The sequence below is a fragment of the Pristiophorus japonicus genome, chromosome 9 (genome assembly GCF_044704955.1).
Source record: "Pristiophorus japonicus isolate sPriJap1 chromosome 9, sPriJap1.hap1, whole genome shotgun sequence".
In the NCBI taxonomy this organism is placed as follows: domain Eukaryota; kingdom Metazoa; phylum Chordata; class Chondrichthyes; family Pristiophoridae; genus Pristiophorus; species Pristiophorus japonicus.
Genome location: NC_091985.1, coordinates 103,412,115 through 103,431,082, shown reverse-complemented (window position 1 = coordinate 103,431,082; position 18,968 = coordinate 103,412,115). Strand labels below are relative to the sequence as shown.

Sequence of the window (18,968 nt, the reverse complement as noted above, 5' to 3'; positions counted from 1 at the left end):
CTAGCGAATTCCAAACAGGCACCTGTGGTAAATAAACAGTCCTTTGTGCGTGTTAATGCACGTAAGTCTCTTCGACGTCACGACCAACTCCTGCGTCATATAGGCCGACGTAAAGTCCAATTTTGTGAACGACTTCCCTCTGGCTAGCGTCGCAAACAAGTCATCAGCCGTCAGTAACGGGTACTGATCTTGTTTCGAAACCCTGTTGATCGTAGCCTTGTAGTCTCCACAGATTCTGACTGTGCCATCACTTTTCAGCACAGGAACAATGGGGCTGGCCCATTCATTAAAATTCGACCGGTGATATGATCCCTTCACGCTGGAGTCTGTTCAGTTCAATTTCGACCTTCTCCCTCATCATATACGGCACTGCCCGAGCTTTATGATGGACGGGTCTTGTATCTAAGTCCACATGGATCTGCATCTTGGCTCCCCTGAAGTTGCCGATACCCAGTTCGAACAGCGAGGGCAACTTGCTCAATACTTGGGCACATGTATCTTCCTCTGACGATAATGCCTTTACTCCAACTAGCTCCTGCCGAGCAGCGTTGGGCCATTGCCTGGAACAATCCACAGCGGTAATTCGTGAACCGCACCGTTATACGACACGTTAATTTGTGCACTGCTAATCACCTTTATCAGTTCTTTGGTGTATGTGCCCAGCTTGGCGTTAACAGGGCTCAGCCTGGGCCTCACAGTCTTAGTATCCCACAGCTTATTGAATGCCCTCTCGTTCATGATCGATTGACTCGTCCCTGTGTCCAGTTCCATCAATACTGGTATCCCGTTAAACTTTACATTAATCAAAATGGGTTTACTGTTGGCTATGAAACAGTACAGTCCATACAATTCCTCCTCTAGCATCTCAGATTACTTATTTGGATCCGTGCTAGTCTGACACTCATCCTCCATGTGGTGTGTCACAGCGCGCTTGCTCATCTGCGGACACTTGCGCTGGAGATGGCCCACTCTCAGACAGCCTTTGTAACTATATTGCTTAAATCGGCACTGCTGGTGCCAATGATTTCCCCCATAGCGCCAGCACGGAGAAATCGGATACCTTCCCGCTGGCGGACTTTGGGCAACCACAGGTTTCGCGAACGCAGCCGGATAGGCCCTGCCATGTGCCGCTCTGCCGAACGCCGAATCAATCGCATTTACAGTACTTGCCGAGGTTCGGTTCTTCACCGATATTTGCTTTAAACTCCTGTCCGTCGTCATACATGATTGAGCGATCTGGATGGCCCTTTTTAAATCCAACTCCTCCACCGCCAGAAGTTTGAGCAGGATCATCTTGTGGTTGATACCGATAACAAAGAAGTCCCGCAACATGTCTACCAACACACCATCCCGAACTTGCACGGTCCCGCTAGACATCTCAGGTCGGCAACGAATTCCACCGCGTTCAGACCCTCCAATCGAATGTGTGTATAAAACCTGTATCTGGAGATGATGATGCCATCATCTGGCTTGAGGTACTCCCATACCAATGTACACAACTCCTCGTACGATTTCTCTGTTGGATCACTAGGCATGAGTAGATTCTTTATCAGACCGTAGATCTTTGAACTGCACACAGTGAGGAACACGGCCCAGCACCGATCTGCATCGTCAACCCCCTTCATTTTGTTGGCCACGAAGTACTGGTTCAAACAGCTCACAAAGTCTGCTTAATCTTCTCCCTCCGCGAATCGCTCTAAAAATCCAATTGTGCTCATTTTGCAAACAAAGGTTCTTGTATTCTCATCGCCAAATGTTATGTATGCAATAAAGGTTCAAACTGAGTATTGTTTAACTGAGGTACAACCTTGCTTCTGTTTTATATTGTCCCAAATGTCCAACTCACAAAATGGAGGGCCTTTTATACCAGAGCAGCACCATGTGCGTGCTGCTCAGTGGCCTCCAACAATGACACCATCTGGTGGCTACAAACAGCATGTACTTACATGACAATTTCCAACATTCACTATATAGTCACTGAAGCAGCATTTGATTGTTAAGGCCTGTATATAATGTTGTGTATCTGTAAAGCATGCACTCCCATGTTCCGCCACCAGGGAGCGCATCCCCTGAAGTCCCAAGGGATCCCAGCATCCCTTGGGAGCACTGTATATAAGCTGGCCCCTAAGGCCTGTTCCTCACTCTGGAGTGTCTTAATAAAGACTGAGGTCACTGTTACTTTAACCTCCCTGTGTGCAGTCTCATCTGTGTTAGGAACACAATAACTGGCGATGAGTATACGAGTCCAACGCAAAGATGCAGCAAACTGTGGGCATCCTGGAGAAGTTCTCGGAGGGTGAGGACTGGGAAGCCGATGTCGAACGGCTAGACCAGTACTTTGTAGCCAACGATCTGGACGGAGAAGGAAGCGCTGCAAAAAGGAGAGCGGTCCTCCTCACGGTCTGCGGGGCACCAACCTACAGCCTCATGAAGAATCTTCTGGCTCTGGTGAAACCCACAGATAAGTCGTCTGAGGAGCTGTTTACACTGGTTCTGGAGCATCTTAACACGAGGGAGACCGTGCTGATGGTGAGGTATCGGTTCTAGACGTGCCAGCGATCTGAAGGCCAGGAAGTAGCGAGCTATGTCGCCAAGCTCAGGCGACTTGCAGGACAATGTGAGTTTGATAGCTAGCTGGAGCAAATGCTCAGAGACTTTTTTGTACTGGGCATTGGCCACGAGACCATCCCACAAAAACTTTTGACTGTAGAGACACCGACCCTCAGCAAGGCCATTGCGATAGCAAAGGCGTTTATGTCCACCAGTGATAACACCAAACAAATCTCTCAGCATACAAGTGCTAGTAATGTTCATAAATTAACTGAAACTGTGTTTGCGAGCAGAAATGTACAGGGCAGAAACGACGAGTCTGCAACTGCCAGCAGGCCTCAGGTGACCCAGATGATTCAGAGTCCGCAACAAAGGATGAATGCAAGGCAATTCACACCTTGTTGGTGTTGTGGAGGCTTCCATTCAGCCTATTCATGCTGTTGAACAATGGGGCACCTCCAATGAGCTTGCAGAGGAGCTGCAAGCTCTGCAAAACCTGCTAAACACTACATGGCAGAGGAAGATCGGTCCATGGTGGATCAAAGCAATTTCGAGCCTCAGGGAGAGGAGGCAGATGCTGAAGTACATGGGGTGCACACATTTTCGATGAAATGTCCACCTATAATGCTAAATGTAAAATTGAATGGCTTACCCGTAGCCATGTAACTGGACACTGGCGCTAGCCAATCCATCATGAGTAAAAAGATGTTTGAGAGACTGTGGTGCAACAAGACACTCAGACCAGCCCTGAGCCCCATCCACACGAAACTGAGAACGTACACCAAAGAGCTTATCACTGTCCTGGGCAGCGCCATTGTCAAGGTCACCTACGAGGGTACAGTGCACGAACTGCCACTCTGATTGTCCTGGGGGATGGCCCCACACTGCTTGGAAGGAGCTGGCTGGGCAAAATACGCTGGAACTGGGATGACATCCGAGCGCTATCACATGTCGATGACGTCTCACGTACCCAGGTTCTTAACAAATTTCCTTCCCTTTTTGAGCCAGCCATTGGAAACTTTTCCGGGGCGAAGGTGCGGATCCACTTGGTCCCAGAGGCACGACCCATCCACCACAAGGTGCGAGCGGTACCTCACATGATGAGGGAGAGAGTGGAAATTGAGCTGGACAGGCTGCAACGTGAGGGCATCATCTCCCCAGTGGAATTCAGCGAGTGGGCCAGCCCGATTGTTCCAGTACTCAAAAGTGATGGCACGGTCAGGATTTGGGGTGATTATAAAGTAACTATAAATCGTTTCTCGCTACAGGACCAATACCCGCTCCCTAAGGCAGACAACCTATTTGAGACTCTGGCAGGAGGCAAGACGTTCACCAAGCTCGACCTGACTTCGGCTTACATGACGCAGGAGCTGGAGGAGTCTCCGAAGGGCCTCACCTGCATCAACACGCACAAGGGACTGTTCCTGTTCATCTACAACAGATGCCCGTTTGGAATTCGGTCAGCTGCAGCGATCTTCCAGAGAAACATGGAGAGCCTACTCAAGTCAGTACCACGCATGGTGGTTTTTCAGGATGACATATTGGTCACAGGTTGGGACACCGTCGAGCACCTACAAAACCTGGAGGGGGTCCTCCAGCGACTGGATCACGTAGGGCTGCGGCTGAAGAAGTCGAAATGCGTCTTCATGGCAACAGAGTGGAGTTTTTGGGGAGAAAGTTCGCGGCGGATGGCATTCGACCCACAGACACCAAGACAGAGGCTATCAGGAACGCGCCCAGGCCACAGAATGTCATGGAGCTGCGGTCGTTCCTGGGACTCCTCAACTATTTTGGTAACTTCCTACCGGGGTTAAGCACCCTTTTAGAGCCCCTACATGTGTTATTGCGGAAAGGTGAGAACTGGGTATGGGGAAAAAACCAAGTAATTGCTTTTGAGAAAGCCAGAAACATTTTATGCTCCAACAAGCTGCTTGTATTGTATAACCCGTGTAAAAGACTTGTGCTAACATGTGATACGTCGTCGTACGGAGTCGGGTGTGTATTACAACAAGCTAACGTTGCGGGGAAGTTGCAACCTGTCGCCTATGCCTCCAGGAGCTTGTCTAAAGAGGCATTAGCGTGTGTGTTCGGGGTAAAGAAAATGCATCAGTGCCTTTTTTGGCCTCAAATTTGAGCTGGAAACCGATCACAAGCCCCTCACATCCCTGTTCGCTGAAAACAAGGGGATTAATACTAATGTCTCAGCCCACATACAAAGGTGGGCACTTGCGCTATCAGCATATAACTATACCATCTGCCACAGGCCAGGCACCGAGAACTGTGTGGATGCTCTCAGTCGGTTACCATTGCCCACCACAGGGGTGGAAATCGCGCAGCCTGCAAACTTGTTGATGGTGGCGCAGCCCGCAGATTTGTTTGATGGCCATGGAAGCGTTTGAAAATGATAAATCACCTGTCACGGCCTGCCAGATTAGGACTTGGACCAGCCAAGTTCCTCTGCTGTCCCTAGTAAAAAACTGTGTACTGCATGGGAGCTGGGCCAGCAACCCTTTGAAATGCAAGAGCTAATCAAGCCGTTCCAGCGGCGAAAGAACGATCTGTCCATTCAAGCAGACTGCCTGTTGTGGGGTAACCACGTAGTACTACCCAAAAAGGGCAGGGAGACGTTCATCTCAGATCTCCACAGCACACACCCGGGTATAGTAATGATGAAAGTGATAGCCAAATCCCACGTGTGGTGGCCCGGTATCGACTCTGACTTAGAGTCCTGTGTGCGGCAATGCAGCGTGTCTGCTCAGTTGAGCAGTGCGCCCAGAGAGGCACCACTAAGTTTGTGGTCCTGGCCCTCCAGACCATGGTCGAGGATCCATGTCGACTATGAGGGCCTGTTTCTCGGTAAAATGTTCCTGGTGGTGGTGGATGCTTTTTCAAAATGGATTGAATGTGAAATAATGTCGGGAAGCACCGCCACCACCACCATTGAAAGCCTGAGGGCCATGTTTTCCACCCACGGCCTGCCTGACATACTGGTCAGTGACAACGGGCCATGTTTCACCAGTGCCGAATTTAAAGAATTCATGACCCGCAATGGGATCAAACATGTCCACCTTGGTCCCGTTTAAACCAGCCTCCAATGGGCAGTCAGAGCGGGCAGTACAAACAATCAAACAGAGCCTCAAACAGAAGGCTCACTCCAATCCCGCCTGTCCCGAGTACTGCTCAGCTACTGCACGAGACCCCACTCACTCACAGGGGTGCCCCGGCTGAGCTACTCATGAAAAGGACACTTAAAACCAGACTCTCACTGGTTCACCCTAACCGGCATGATCAGGTAGAGAGCAGGCAGCAGCAACAAAATGTAAACGATGATCACGCCACTGTGTCACGGGAAATTGATCTGAATGACCCTGTGTATGTGCTAAACTATGGACATGGTCCCAAGTGGATCGCGGGCACAGTGATAGCTAAAGAAGGGAGTAAGGTGTTTGTAGTCAAACTAAACAATGGACAAATTTGCAGAAAGCACCTGGACCAAACAAAGCTGCGGTTCACAGACTGCCCTGAACAACCCACAGCAGACACCACCTTTTTCGAGCCCAAAACACACACCCAAAGGATCAACGACACTACCCCGGACCAGGAAATCGAACCCATCCAACAGCCCAGCAAGGCCAGGCTCACCCAGCAGCTCTGCAGGGCCAACAACGTGCCAGCCCAGCGAGGGTACAGCCAACACACCAGAACAGACATTTGTACCGAGGCGGTCCATCAGGGAAAGAAAGGCTTCCGACCGCCTCACTTTGTAAATAATTTTCACTTTGACTTTGCGGGGAGTGATGTTGTGTATATGTAAAGCATGCACTCCCATGTTCCGCCCTTGGGAGCACTGTATATAAGCCGGCCCCTAAAGCCTGTTCCTCACTCTGGAGTGTCTTAATGAAGACTGAGGTCACTGTTACTTTAACCTCCCTGTTTGCAGTCTCATCCGTGTTAGGAAAACAAAATAAAATATATATGTGTGCGTTCTGGCAATGGAGGCTCCCTTTCATGTCGGAGTTACAGCTGCATGTAATGGACACACACTTGTGCACTCATTGCTGAGGCCTCATGACACTGCTGCTCAGCAAGCCTTATTTGCTTTGCAGGCGAAGGTTTCTCACAAAAGTTTTGAGCAACAGAGGACTGGTGGTGGTGAGCCAGAGATCCAGCAGCTAACTCACCTGGAAGAAAGGGTTCAGAGGCTTGTGGGCCCACATGTTGCCTTCCCTGTGGCTGCCGGTTGTGCCGATCCCACTGGGGCCAGCACTGGTAAATGAAGGCTTTCCTTTCAACCACCTGCCCTGAAAGAACACTGTGCGTTTGCTTATGATCGTGTGCAAGTTGCAGGCTGCATGCTGCAATGCCCTATCTGCCCCTCACGGCGGTCCTTGTGCCATTTATGATTGCAGATGAGACCCAGAGTGTGAGCCAAAGCCAGGGAGAGACCGCTGATGCGGGTGGGAGGTAAAGCCAGGACGCGAGCCTTGAGATCACTGGCAGCCATAGCCATGACGACCCCCTAGAGGCCATTCCATCTATTGGCGCCATGTCTGATGAGGCCGAGGAAGAGGGAGACACTGCTGCCAGCACTGCGTCACTGCTTCCTACACTCTCACGCACCAGCTCAGATACTTGGAGTACGTAGTCAGGTTAGATTTAGCAGAGGGGTCTGCACTGGGTGATGCACCGGGACCTAGCGGGCTGCAGCATGGTGAAGGGCCACAGCAACCTCGGCTGCCATCTCTCCGGGGGGCGAGGTTGCACACGAGTTCTGCTGAAGAGGACTCGGACGAGCCCATCAATGTTGGGGCTTATGAAAGAAGGGTGGAGGCCATGCATTCCCAGATGCTGGGGGCAATGGCAGGGGTCCCGGAGAGCCTGTCGCAAGTGGTCAGAAGCGTGGAGGAGTCCGCCTCCCACATTGTGGACAGCTCTGTGCACACCATGGAGCCCATCATTGCCAGAGTGCAGACGATGGTGGACTCCCAGAGAGACCGTGTGGATCCAGGCATGATGTCGCATCTCATTGGCGATGTGGCAGCTGCCATTACAGCACAGGCACAAGGGAGCCAACGTCTCAGTGCTGTATTGGAGAGGATGGCTGCTGCCCTGGCAGCTCAGAATACTCTCATGCACTCTGGGCAACAGGCCACGGAGCATCTTATTGCTGTTGTCTCTGGTGGCATCGAGACTGTGTCTGCTCTCATACAGTCTCAGCTGGATGCCACACGAGATCTGAGTGTTGCCATCGCGGCTGGGTCCAGGGGGGACCTTCCGGTGTCGTGCCATACCACCGACCTGTGCACCCTCAGATTGGTGCCAGTGGTGAGGTGCTGCCCCCGGGACGTGGTGCAGGCTCCTTGGAACAGGATGATGATGTGATCTCTCAGGATCACAGCAGTCCTGACCCCAGACCTGTCACTCCACCATTGCCGACAAGCATGGACTCGCCCCGAGCCAAGGCTGACTGAACACACCGAGGAGGGTGCGGCCCAGTCTGCAGCTGGCCCTTCCAGGGCCAGAGCTGGTCGAGGGCATCCTAGAAACACAGCAGTCTTCCAGACCACGATGCAGCCACAGGGGAGACATTGCGGTGTAGTTCGAGAATAGGCTTGTGGAAGAGGGGCTATAAAGAGATGCATAAGGGTGATAAATGATTGTGTATGTTATTTGCAGCTTTATTTTTTTGTGTAATAAATCTTTATTTTGTGTTCCCATATCTGTGCAGCTCTCTCCTTTCACTGTGGGCAATGATGTGAAAGGGCTCATTTGGATGGCCATGGAGATGCAAAGATGAAGGGTGAAGTGGGCATGAACTCATTGGAAGCAAGCAGCAATGAGACGGTTCTGCACTCCCCTTGCAGGGTTTGGATGGTGACGCCGCTTCCTGCATGGCCAACGACCCACATCCTGGTCGTCCTCCTCATTTGGTACTGCTGGCTCATCCTCCAATGGTTGTGCCCTCATGATTGCCAGATTGTGAAGCATACAGCAGACGACGATGAATAGGGAGACCCGCTCAGGCGAGTACTGCAACACTCCACCAGAGCTATGCAGGCAACGGAACCTCTGCTTAAGGATCTGGATGCACTGCTCAATTAAGCACCTGGTGGCTGAATGGGAGTCATTGTAGGCTTGCTGTGCAGCAATGCTGGGGTTGCGAAGGAGAGTCTGTAGCCAAGTGCACAGAGGGTAGCCCTTGTCTCCAAGGAGCCAGCTGCAATCTTGGTTTGGGCCAGCAAACATGCTGGGCACACCGGTCTGGCACAGGATGAAAACATCGTGGCTGCTGACAGGATACCGGGCATCAACTGCTATAATCTTGCGGTGGTGGGCCACACACCAGCTGGACATTGAGAGAGTGGAATCCCTTGCAGTTTCTGAACATCTCGGGATTGTTCTGTGGCGCTCTCAATGTGATTTGGCGCCCTGAACCATGGGGATGCCCACAATGCACATATCCGGTCTGCCGCTCCAATTGCTTCTCCCTGCTCATCGGGAAGGAAATGTAGTCCCTCCTTCTCTTATAGAGAGCATCTGTCACTTGGCGGATGGAGCAATGCACGGCGAACTGAGAAATGTTCGATACAGCAGATTGGAAAGAGCCAGTGGCATATGCATTGAGTGTTATGGTCACTTTGGTTGGGATGCTCAGAGCTGTCCTCAACCTTGTCTGAGGCTGGAGGCCTGGCTGCAAGAGATTGCACAGCTCCCTGACTATGTCCTTCCGGAATCTAAGTCTACGGAGACATTGGTCATCTGTCAGGTCTATGAACGAAAACTGCTGCCTGTAGACTCTTGCATAATAGGGCCTTCTCCCCCCATGTCTATGCTCACCTCTTCCTATGGAAGTTGCCTCACTGCCTTCTCCATCATGCTCTTGCTGCTCCTCGGCCTCTGCAGCCTGCTGCTGGTAAGCATCTGCCTCCTGTGCATCCTGCCTTCTCTCGATTTTGCCCACTATCTGGTGCGGGGGGTGAGCGTACCTGACCCTCCTCCTCACTGCAGGTCCTTCCTGGGCCACCTCTCTGTCTTGAGGTCTGTCACCATTTCCATGGCCTTCATGCAGGATAGCTCAGATGAATCCATGGCTTGAGGAATGGTGCAAGGGGGAGGGATTCAAATTCCTGGGACATTGGAAACGGTTCTGGGGGAGGTGGGACCAGTACAAACCGGACGGTCTGTACCGAACAGAACCGATGTCCGAGGCAGAGTGTTTGCTTGTGCTGTTGGGGAGGGTTTAAACTAAAATGGCAGGGGGATGGGAATTTATGCAGGGAGACAGAGGGATGTGAAAAGAGGACAGAAGCAAAAGGTAGGAAGACAAAAAGCAAGAGTGGAGGGCAGAGAGATCAAGGGCAAAAATCAAAAAGGGGCACATTACAACGTACTTCAAAAAGGAGAAAGAGTGTTAAAAAAACCTGAAGACTTTGAGTCTCAATGCGATGAGCATTCAGAATAAGGTGGATGAATTGACTGCGCAGATAGCTGTTAACGGGTACGATGTAATTGAGATTACGGAGACATGGCTCTAGAGTAACCAAGGCTGGGAACTCAACATCCAGGGGTATTCAAAATTCAGGAAGGACAGACAGAAGGAAAAGGAGGTGGGGTAGCGTTACTGGTTAAAGAGGAGATTAACGCAATAGCAAGGAAGGACATTAGCATGGATGATGCGGAATCTATGTGGGTACAGCTGTGAAACACCAAAGGGCAGAAAACATTAGTGGGAATTGTGTACAGACCACCAAACAGTAGTAGGGAGGTTGGGGATGGCATCAAACAGGAAATTAGGGATGCGTGCAATAAGGGTACAGCAGTTGTCATGGGTGACTTTAATCTAAATATTGATTGGGCGAACCAAACTGGTGGAAATACTGTGGAGGAGGATTTCCTGGAGTGTATAAGAGATGGTTTTCTAGACCAATATCTCGAGGAACCAACTAGAGAGCTGGCCATCCTAGACTGGGTCTTGTGAGATAGGATTAATTAGCAATCTGGTCGTGCGGGGCCCCTTGGGGAAGAGTGACCATAATATGGTAGAATTCTTCATTAAGATGGAGAGTGACACAATTAATTCAGAGACTAAAGAAAGGAAACTTCGACGGTATGAGATGTGAATTGGCTAGAATAGACTGGAGAATGATACTTAAAGAGTTGACGGTGGATAGGCTATGGCAGACATTTAAAGGTCACATGGATGAACTACAACAATTGTACATCCCTGTTGGCGTAACAATAAAAAAGGGAAGGTGGCTCAACCATGGCTTACAAGGGAAATTAGGGAAAGTGTTGAATCCAAGGAAGAGACATATACATTGGCCAGAAAAAGCAGCAAACCTGAGGACTGGGAGAAATTTAGAATTCAGCAGAGGAGGACAAAGGGTTTAATTAGGAGGGGAAAAATAGAGTATGAGATTAAGCTTGCAGGGAATATAAATACTGACTGCAAAAGCTTCTATAGATATGTGAAGAGAAAAAGATTAGTGAAGACTAATGTAGGTCCCTTGCAGTCAGAATTAGGTGAATTCATAATGGGGAACAAGGAAATGGGAGACAAATTGAACAAATACTTTGGTTCTGTCTTCACTAAGGAAGACACAAATAACCTCCTGAAAATACTAGGGGACCGAGGGTCTGGCGAGAAGGGAGAACTGAAGGAAATCCTTATCAGTCAGGATATGGTGTTATGGAAATTGAAGGGACTAAAGGCCGATAAATTCCCAGGGCCTGGTAGTCTGCATCCCAGAGTACTTAAGGAAGTGGCCCTAGAAATAGTGGATGCATTAGTAATCATTTTCCAACATTCCTTGGACTCTGGCTCAGTTCCTGTGGATTGGAGAGTAGCTAATGTAACCCCACTTTTTAAAAAAGGAGGGAGAGAGAAAACAGGGAATTATAGACCGGTTACCCTAATATCGGTGGTGGGGAAAATGTTGGAATCAATTATTAAAGATGTAATAGGAGCGCATCTGGAAAGCAGTGACAGGATCGGTCCAAGTCAGCATGGATTTATGAAAGGGAAATTATGCTTGACAAATCTTTTAGCGTTTTCTGAGGATGTAATAATAGAGTGGATAAGGGAGAACCAGTGGATGTGGTGTATTTGGACTTTCAAAAGGTTTTGACAAGGTCCCACACAAGAGATTAGTGTGCAAAATTAAGGCACGTGGTATTGGGGATAATGTATTGACGTGGATAGAGAACTGGTTGGCAGACAGGAAGCAAAGAGTGGGAATAAACGGGTCCTTTTCAGAATGGCAGGCAGTGACTAGTGGGGTGCCGCAGGGTTCAGTGCTGGGACCCCAGCTATTTACAATATACATTAATGATTTAGACGAAGGAATTGAAGGTAATATCTCCAAGTTTGTGGATGACACTAAGCTGGGTGGCAGTGCGAGCTGCGAGGAGGATGCTAAGAGGCTGCAGGGGGACTTGGACAGGTTAGGTGAATGGGCAAATGCATGGCAGATGCAGTATAATGTGGATAAATGTGAGGTTATCCACTTTGGTGGCAAAAACAGGAAGGCGGATTATTATCTAAATGGTGACAGATTAGTAAAAGGGGAGGTGCAAAGAGACCTGGGTGTCATGGTACATCAGTCATTGAAGGTAGGCATGTAGGTACAGCAGGCAGTAAAGAAAGCAAATGGCATGCTGACCTTCATAGCTAGGAGATTTGAGTACAGGAGCAGGGAGGTCTTACTGCAGTTGTACAGCGCCTTGGTGAGACCACACCTTGAGTATTGTGTATAGTTTTGGTCTCCTAATCTGAGGAAGGATGTGCTTGCTATTGAGGGAGTGCAGCGAAGGTTCACCAGACTAATTCCCGGGATGGCAGGACTGACATATGAGGAAAGACTGGATCGGCTAGGCTTATACTCACTGGAATTTAGAAGAATGAGAGAGGATCTCATAGAAACATATAAAATTATGACAGGACTGGACAGGTTAGATGCAGGTAAAATGTTCCCGATGTTGGGGAAGTCCAAAACCAGGGGTCATAGTCTAAAGATAAGGGGTAAGCCATATAGGACCGAGATGAGGAGAAACTTTTTCACCCAGTGAGTTGTGAACCTGTGGAATTCTCTGCCACAGAACGTTGTTGAGTCCAGTTCATTGGATCTATTCAAAAGGGAGTTAGATGTGGCCTTTATGGCTAAAGGGATGAGGGGGTATGGAGAGAGGGCAGGGGTGGGGTACTGAGGTTGCCTGATCAGCCATGATCATGTTGAGTGGCGGTGCAGGCTCGAAGGGCCGAGAGGCCTGCTCCTGCACCTATTTTCTATGTTTCTGCATGCTGGGCAGCCATGTGTGCTGTGTCCCTTGCCCGCTGCCTCTGGATCCATTGGAGACGGTGCCGCCTTCTCCTGCGTGCTTCCCTGCCGCACACAATGTGCAGGAGGTGTTCCGCTGCCAGCACTGAGCCCATTGCCTCTGCAAGCACAACTTCCACAATGAGGCCTCTGTGTTGTAGCCTACTAGCACTCAATACCACTCTGAAAAGGGCAACTGACTAACTTGTGAGAAGTCTGAACAATTCTCGGACAAATAAATTGGAGATACACGCAACACGCCTTTAAAGCCCACTGGCGGTCTTGAGCCGGCACTGTGCACCGACCCAAAAACCATCGGGGGCACTGACAGGCAGCCGGAAGACTTTTTGACCTGAATTTTCCTTAATGGATGGTGCTGTTACGGTGCGCGCTGAGATGGCGTCATTAAGGACGCATCTGCAGGAGCAGAGCAGAAGTGAGAGGAGCTGGGCAGATCCTTATACTACAGCAAAAAGTCCTGAGTTCAATTCCGCAAACGTCACACAGTCCGCTGCAAGTTGGCGGTACACTGAGTTGCCCCATGGTCGCTGCTTTCAGGCGGCCAGAGGTCTTATCGGGAAGGGCAATTTTGGCCCCTTTATCTCAAACACCCTTTCGTACATATGCTATACACATACACAAGTTGTTGTGGTAACTCCACTGATAACAACAACTACATGTATTTATATTGCGCCTTTAACTTAGTAAAACGTCCCATATAATACTTTTTTATAATACTTCACAGGAGTATCATAAAACAAAAATGTTGACACCGAGCCACATAAGGAGATACTAGAGCAGATGACCAAAAGCATGGTCAAAGAGAGCATCTTGAAGGAGGAAAGAGAAGTCGAGAGGCAGAGGGGTTTCGGTAGGGAATTCCAGAGCTTAAGGACTAGGCAAGAGGGAATGGCCACCAATGATTGAGCGATTATAATTAATCAGGGATGCTCAAGAGGGCAGAATTCGAGGAGTGCAGATATCTCGGGGTGGGGGTGGGGGATTGTGGGGCTGGAGGAGATTACAGACATAGGGAGGGGCAAGTCCATGCAGGGATTTGAAAAAAAGGATGAGAATTTTGAAATCGAGGTGTTGCTTAACCGGGAGCCAATGGAGGTCAGTGAGCACAGGAGTGATGGGTGAACGGGACTTGGTGCGAGTTAGGGCACGGGCAACCGAGTTTTGGATAACCTCAAGTTTACATAGGGTAGAACGTGGGAGGCCAGCCAGGAATGCGTTGGAATAGTGAAGTCTAGTGGGAAGAGATGTCTCATCACTTTTATTCAGTGAGTGGCTGTGCCATGCAGACCGGGAATGTGACAATCTCTGGTCTTTACTGAATCAGCTGGAACAGTGACAATGGCACTATGATTGACCTTGGCATCTTGTGGGTTAGTAAGAGGGAAATCAGTCAGACATCACACTCTCTAATCACAATCCAGTGAACCTTAATGGAAGTGTGTATGTGGTGGACATTAGGTGAGAGTTTGGTCCGACTTGGTCGTAGTATTTCCCACAATAAAATAGCCCACCAATGCTATCATCTAAGACCAAATGAATAATAGTCACTTAAACAAGGCATCAGAGGGTGAAAAGCACCAGCAGAAACGTACCCTAGCAAATAATCAATGCCTTCAGGAAAGGAGGGAAGCGAAGAATTAGAAACCTTTATTAAGTATAGATATTGCTGAATTATTTTTACTGGTCAGCCCAATCAAAATGTTTAGCAATTATCTTTTTAAAATGTGTACATATTCTTGGAATCAATGGAATAAGTAATGGGTAAATAAGAATTACATTTTTATATTTTATATTAGTGGGCTCCAGGTTAAGCGATGCATTAATTTCAAAATTCTTAACTTTGTTTTCAAATCCCTCCATGGCGTCGCCCCTCCCTATCTCTGTAATCTCCTCCAGCCCCACAACCCCCTGAGATGTCTGCGCTCCTCTAATTTTGCCCTCTTGAGCATCCCTGATTATAATCGCTCAACCATTAGTGGCCATGCCTTCTGTTGCCTGGGCCCCAAACGCTGGAATTCCCTGCCAAAAGCTCTCCGCCTCTCTACCTCTCTTTCCTCCTTTAAGTCGCACCTTAAAAACTACCTCTTTGTCCAAACTTTTGGTTATCTGCCTCATTTCTCCTTGTGTGGCTCAGTGTCAAATGTCTCATAATACTCCTATGTGAGGGCCTTCAGACATTTTACTACATTAAAGGCGCTATATAAATGCAAGTTGTTGTTGCTGTTATGGTGAATCCCTAGTGCAGTATCTCCACAGGTGGGAAATATAAATACAAGGTGACAAATTCACATAGGCATTTTCCATTCTCGGCATTTACAATGGAAACAGTTGACAGAAAGTGTTTGCAGACAGAAGCTTTTTTATATACCATTCATTCTGAAAAAAGTGAGATTACTCATCTATATTCTGTTCTAAATGAATTGCATTCAATCAGTGCTATTTGTTAATCCAGCCTGTGTTAATCCAGAAGCCATAATGATCCAAAGCAGGTCTAAACATCTGTGCTATTTTGTAAGTAAATGTAATCTGTTTATCCAGCAGCTTTGTTAAAGAGGCATTGTCATCATGTTTAGGAGTTTTAATGTAAGCTAAATACCTATAGCTGCTAAAAAATATGCAACTGTAAAAACTTAACTAAAAGTCTAACATGTTGGTCCCTGAGGTAAATTGGTGTTGCAATAGAGAGCTTTGTTTGTTATAGTACAAATGTTTGTGAAGCTTTAACATAGTCCTTACTTTCAACGAACTTCTTTTTCTTCCTGTTTTTATATATGTTTTCCTTTTCGGTGTGGATCCCTTGGCACCAGACACCATTCTCTCATTCAAAGAGTAAGCTGAGGGCCTGCTGTCGGACCACTGCCATTGGTACTGGTTAACCGGCAGCTGGGAGGTAAACCAGTGATGGAACTCAACTCACACTGCCTCTTTTCTTGGAGAAGTGATTCATATCTGCACTTCTTCACATAGAGGGTAATGGGAATCTGGAACTCTCTTCCCCCGAAAAGCCGTTGTGGCTAGGTCAATTGAAAAGTTCAAAATTGAAATTGATAAAATTCTGGTCGGCACAACTATTAATATTCCTAATGCTCCTATGCTCAATGTCACCTCCTGCCGGAGTGGCCAAAATCAACATTTCAGCATATAGGAAATAGTGGGTACAACTACTCAGCAACTGTTCCTGCACTTCAAAAGTTGTTTTTAGATGTTTTAACTTCATGAGACACTATATATAAATATATACATAAATATAAATATATATTATATATATATATGAGGCAAGTATTTGTATCCATACATTAAAAAAATCTTAAATCTGCATACACTTCCTGTTAATTTTTCCATTATAAATTCCTATGTCTACATTAATAATAGAAACTACATATGTAAATTGTTATGCTGCAATTACACTCTCCTTTCAGTGGAGACAATGCAGCGCCACCACTGGTCAGAGCTGTAATTACAGTGTGACAAGTTTACTTTGGCAGTTTCCATTATCGATCTAAAAATAAGAATTTATAATGGAAATATAAAAATAAGGACCTTAAAATAGGACCTCTGAATTATACCTGCATGCACTGGTCCAATTGTCCCCCATTTTCTAACACTGTTTATGACATGGTTTTGTCTTGATTCTCCATCTGCAAAGGAGATCAACTAATATTTATAATATGTATACACACAGTCTGTTATTTTACTTTAAAAATATCGAACTTATTGGGCTGAAAATTGCAGCCTCGCCATGTGCGTACCATGCACCCGAAGAGGCTTCGCAAATGCCGGTTCTCGGCACGCGATGAGAAATTTCTTTTGACAAATCCAACTCATCCCCGCAGGAAGGACTTCAGCGGGGCAGAGATTGCGCTATTTGCCCAACTCTTGCCCAGCGAATGTCCTTCAAACTCTTATGCCTGGTAAAAGGTGTATCATCATCATCATCATCATCATCATCATCATGGACAGTCCCTCGGAGTCAAGAATGACTTGCTTCCACTCTAAACATGAGTTCTCAGGTGACCGAAGAGTCTGATGCGGGACCTACAATCTCTGTCACAGATGAGGCAGGCAGTTGTTGAAGGATGGGTGGGGAGCCTGGTTTGCCGCACGCTCCTTCCGCTGTCTACGCTTGGTTTCTGATTGCTCTCGGCGATGGGACTCGAGGTGCTCACCGCCCCGGATGCTCTTCCTCCACTTTGGGCGATCCCTTACTTTTACTAGCGTAAGAGTTTTAACACATAGAAAAATTGAATTTAATCACTCATTTTTATATTAAAAACTCTGCCCATTAAGGTAAGTTTATTTTTAACCTTATTACAACACATTAAAACAAGCAAAAAAAAATTCTAGAACATTTAATTACATTCAATTTCAATTAATTTTAAATATCTGAGGTTTTCTTTTATTGTGTTGTGTTTCTTGTTTTAGAGCGTGTGCAGACATTGATAGCGAAGGGAGCTCGTAAAAACGGAGTTCCCATTATTATCAATGACAATACTACATAGTAATTGGTGGTCCAGGCTCACGTGATTCCAGGATACGAATACATACCTGGAGGACATGTTCCCATTCGCTGCACAACAAATGGAGGCCTCCAACTGGAATCCTACATTCCTCCTGGACCACCAGGTATTTTTGTAAAATAATTTCGGGTCGGGGGCATTCATCCGAAGAAAGCCTCCGACCGCAATTTTCCCCCCATTATGATGCATGTTATTCTGAAAAGGTAAATGGGTTTGTAATCTACCTGCTTGCGACCAATCTAAATATTATCCCTAACGTACCCTTGATATTGGTACAAAGTCTTGGTTATAAACCAGCTGATGGCTGCTATGCTCTGATGCCAGCTGCTGACTTTGGCCCCTCCTCCTGAATTTGTGGTCAAGAATTAGACGAAGTTGAACTTTTTCTTCTGAGACAAAGTTGGTTCTCTGCAGCAGTCCTGACTCTCCTATTTGGGGACGTCAGTCAGTCACTGGAATGTCTGCATGCCCAGTTGTCAAATTTCCACATTCAGATCTATCCATTGTAAATCCTCTGCATTGGTTGGCATTGGTGATGTTTCCCGTCATCCAGCTGCATGGTCTGAATTATGACCAGCAGCTCGTCTACATCAACCAGCGAGTGATCTCCTTGTTTGAACTGTCTATCTTCTATCAGAACCGGCTGTAGGCCTGGCGCTTGATCTCTTCTGTGCAGGCCTTTTCCCTGTGGGCACTTTTGCTTCACAGCTTGAGCTGTCTCTTGGAAGTTCCCTCCACTTTATATTCTGTATTCCTTGCTGCTGCACACTTCCTTGTTTTCATCTTTTGCAGGAACATCCCCAGCAGGAAATTTTAATACCTATCGTGGACAAGAGTCCTTAGCGGATGACTCTGAATTCAAGGATCTGTCCTGGCACCATCGGGGACCAAGGGCATAGTGCTGCACTGCACAGTGGTATCCAACAATTGATAGTACCACTTTTCAATACCAATGTTAAAGACACATTCTGTGGTCAGGATAAGACGTCTTTCCACGTATACCTGTATTGCCAGAGTTTGCAACCACCATTCCATCATCTGCTTCTCAAATTCTGAATATGTTTTTCACAAACAATGTTTATCATTGGTCACCTGATGCACAGGGCAAGCAGGTCAAAGGATCTCCTGGGAAAAGGTTGTGGGGGTGGGGGGGAGGGGAGGAGGAGGAAGGGTCTGCTCTTGAGCCTGGTGAAATCTGCCATCCACAAGTCCAGGATGCACAATATTGTCAGAAAGGTTCTCTCTGTGACTGCTTGCTCATATTTTTGATCTCTGGGGTACATGCTTGGGTGACCATGGAGTAGGGCCATGCAATGTTCCCCGGTTCACAAGAAGCTTTCCATGACCAGTGAGCACCACAGTGTATTCAATATTTCCGAACTCCAATTTCACAAATGTTGTATAATAAGTTGCTGCCGCTCACTTTTAGTTTGGGCACGTTTCCATGTGTTGATGGTATCTCCATCCCCAGGGGAGGTGGTGGAAGTTGTTTGAGCTGGCATTGGTGCCATCCTATTGAGCTGTACACGGGGACCGTGCTACCCGTCAGTGTGTAGTACAAGTA

General features: G+C 47.7%; 1 protein-coding gene across 1 annotated transcript in view; it reads left to right on the top strand.

Annotated features, from left to right (window-relative positions):
* The window catches only part of LOC139273904 (uncharacterized), a 154,044-nt gene that overhangs the window by 95,134 nt on the left and 39,942 nt on the right, over positions 1-18,968 (top strand). The window lies entirely within an intron of this gene.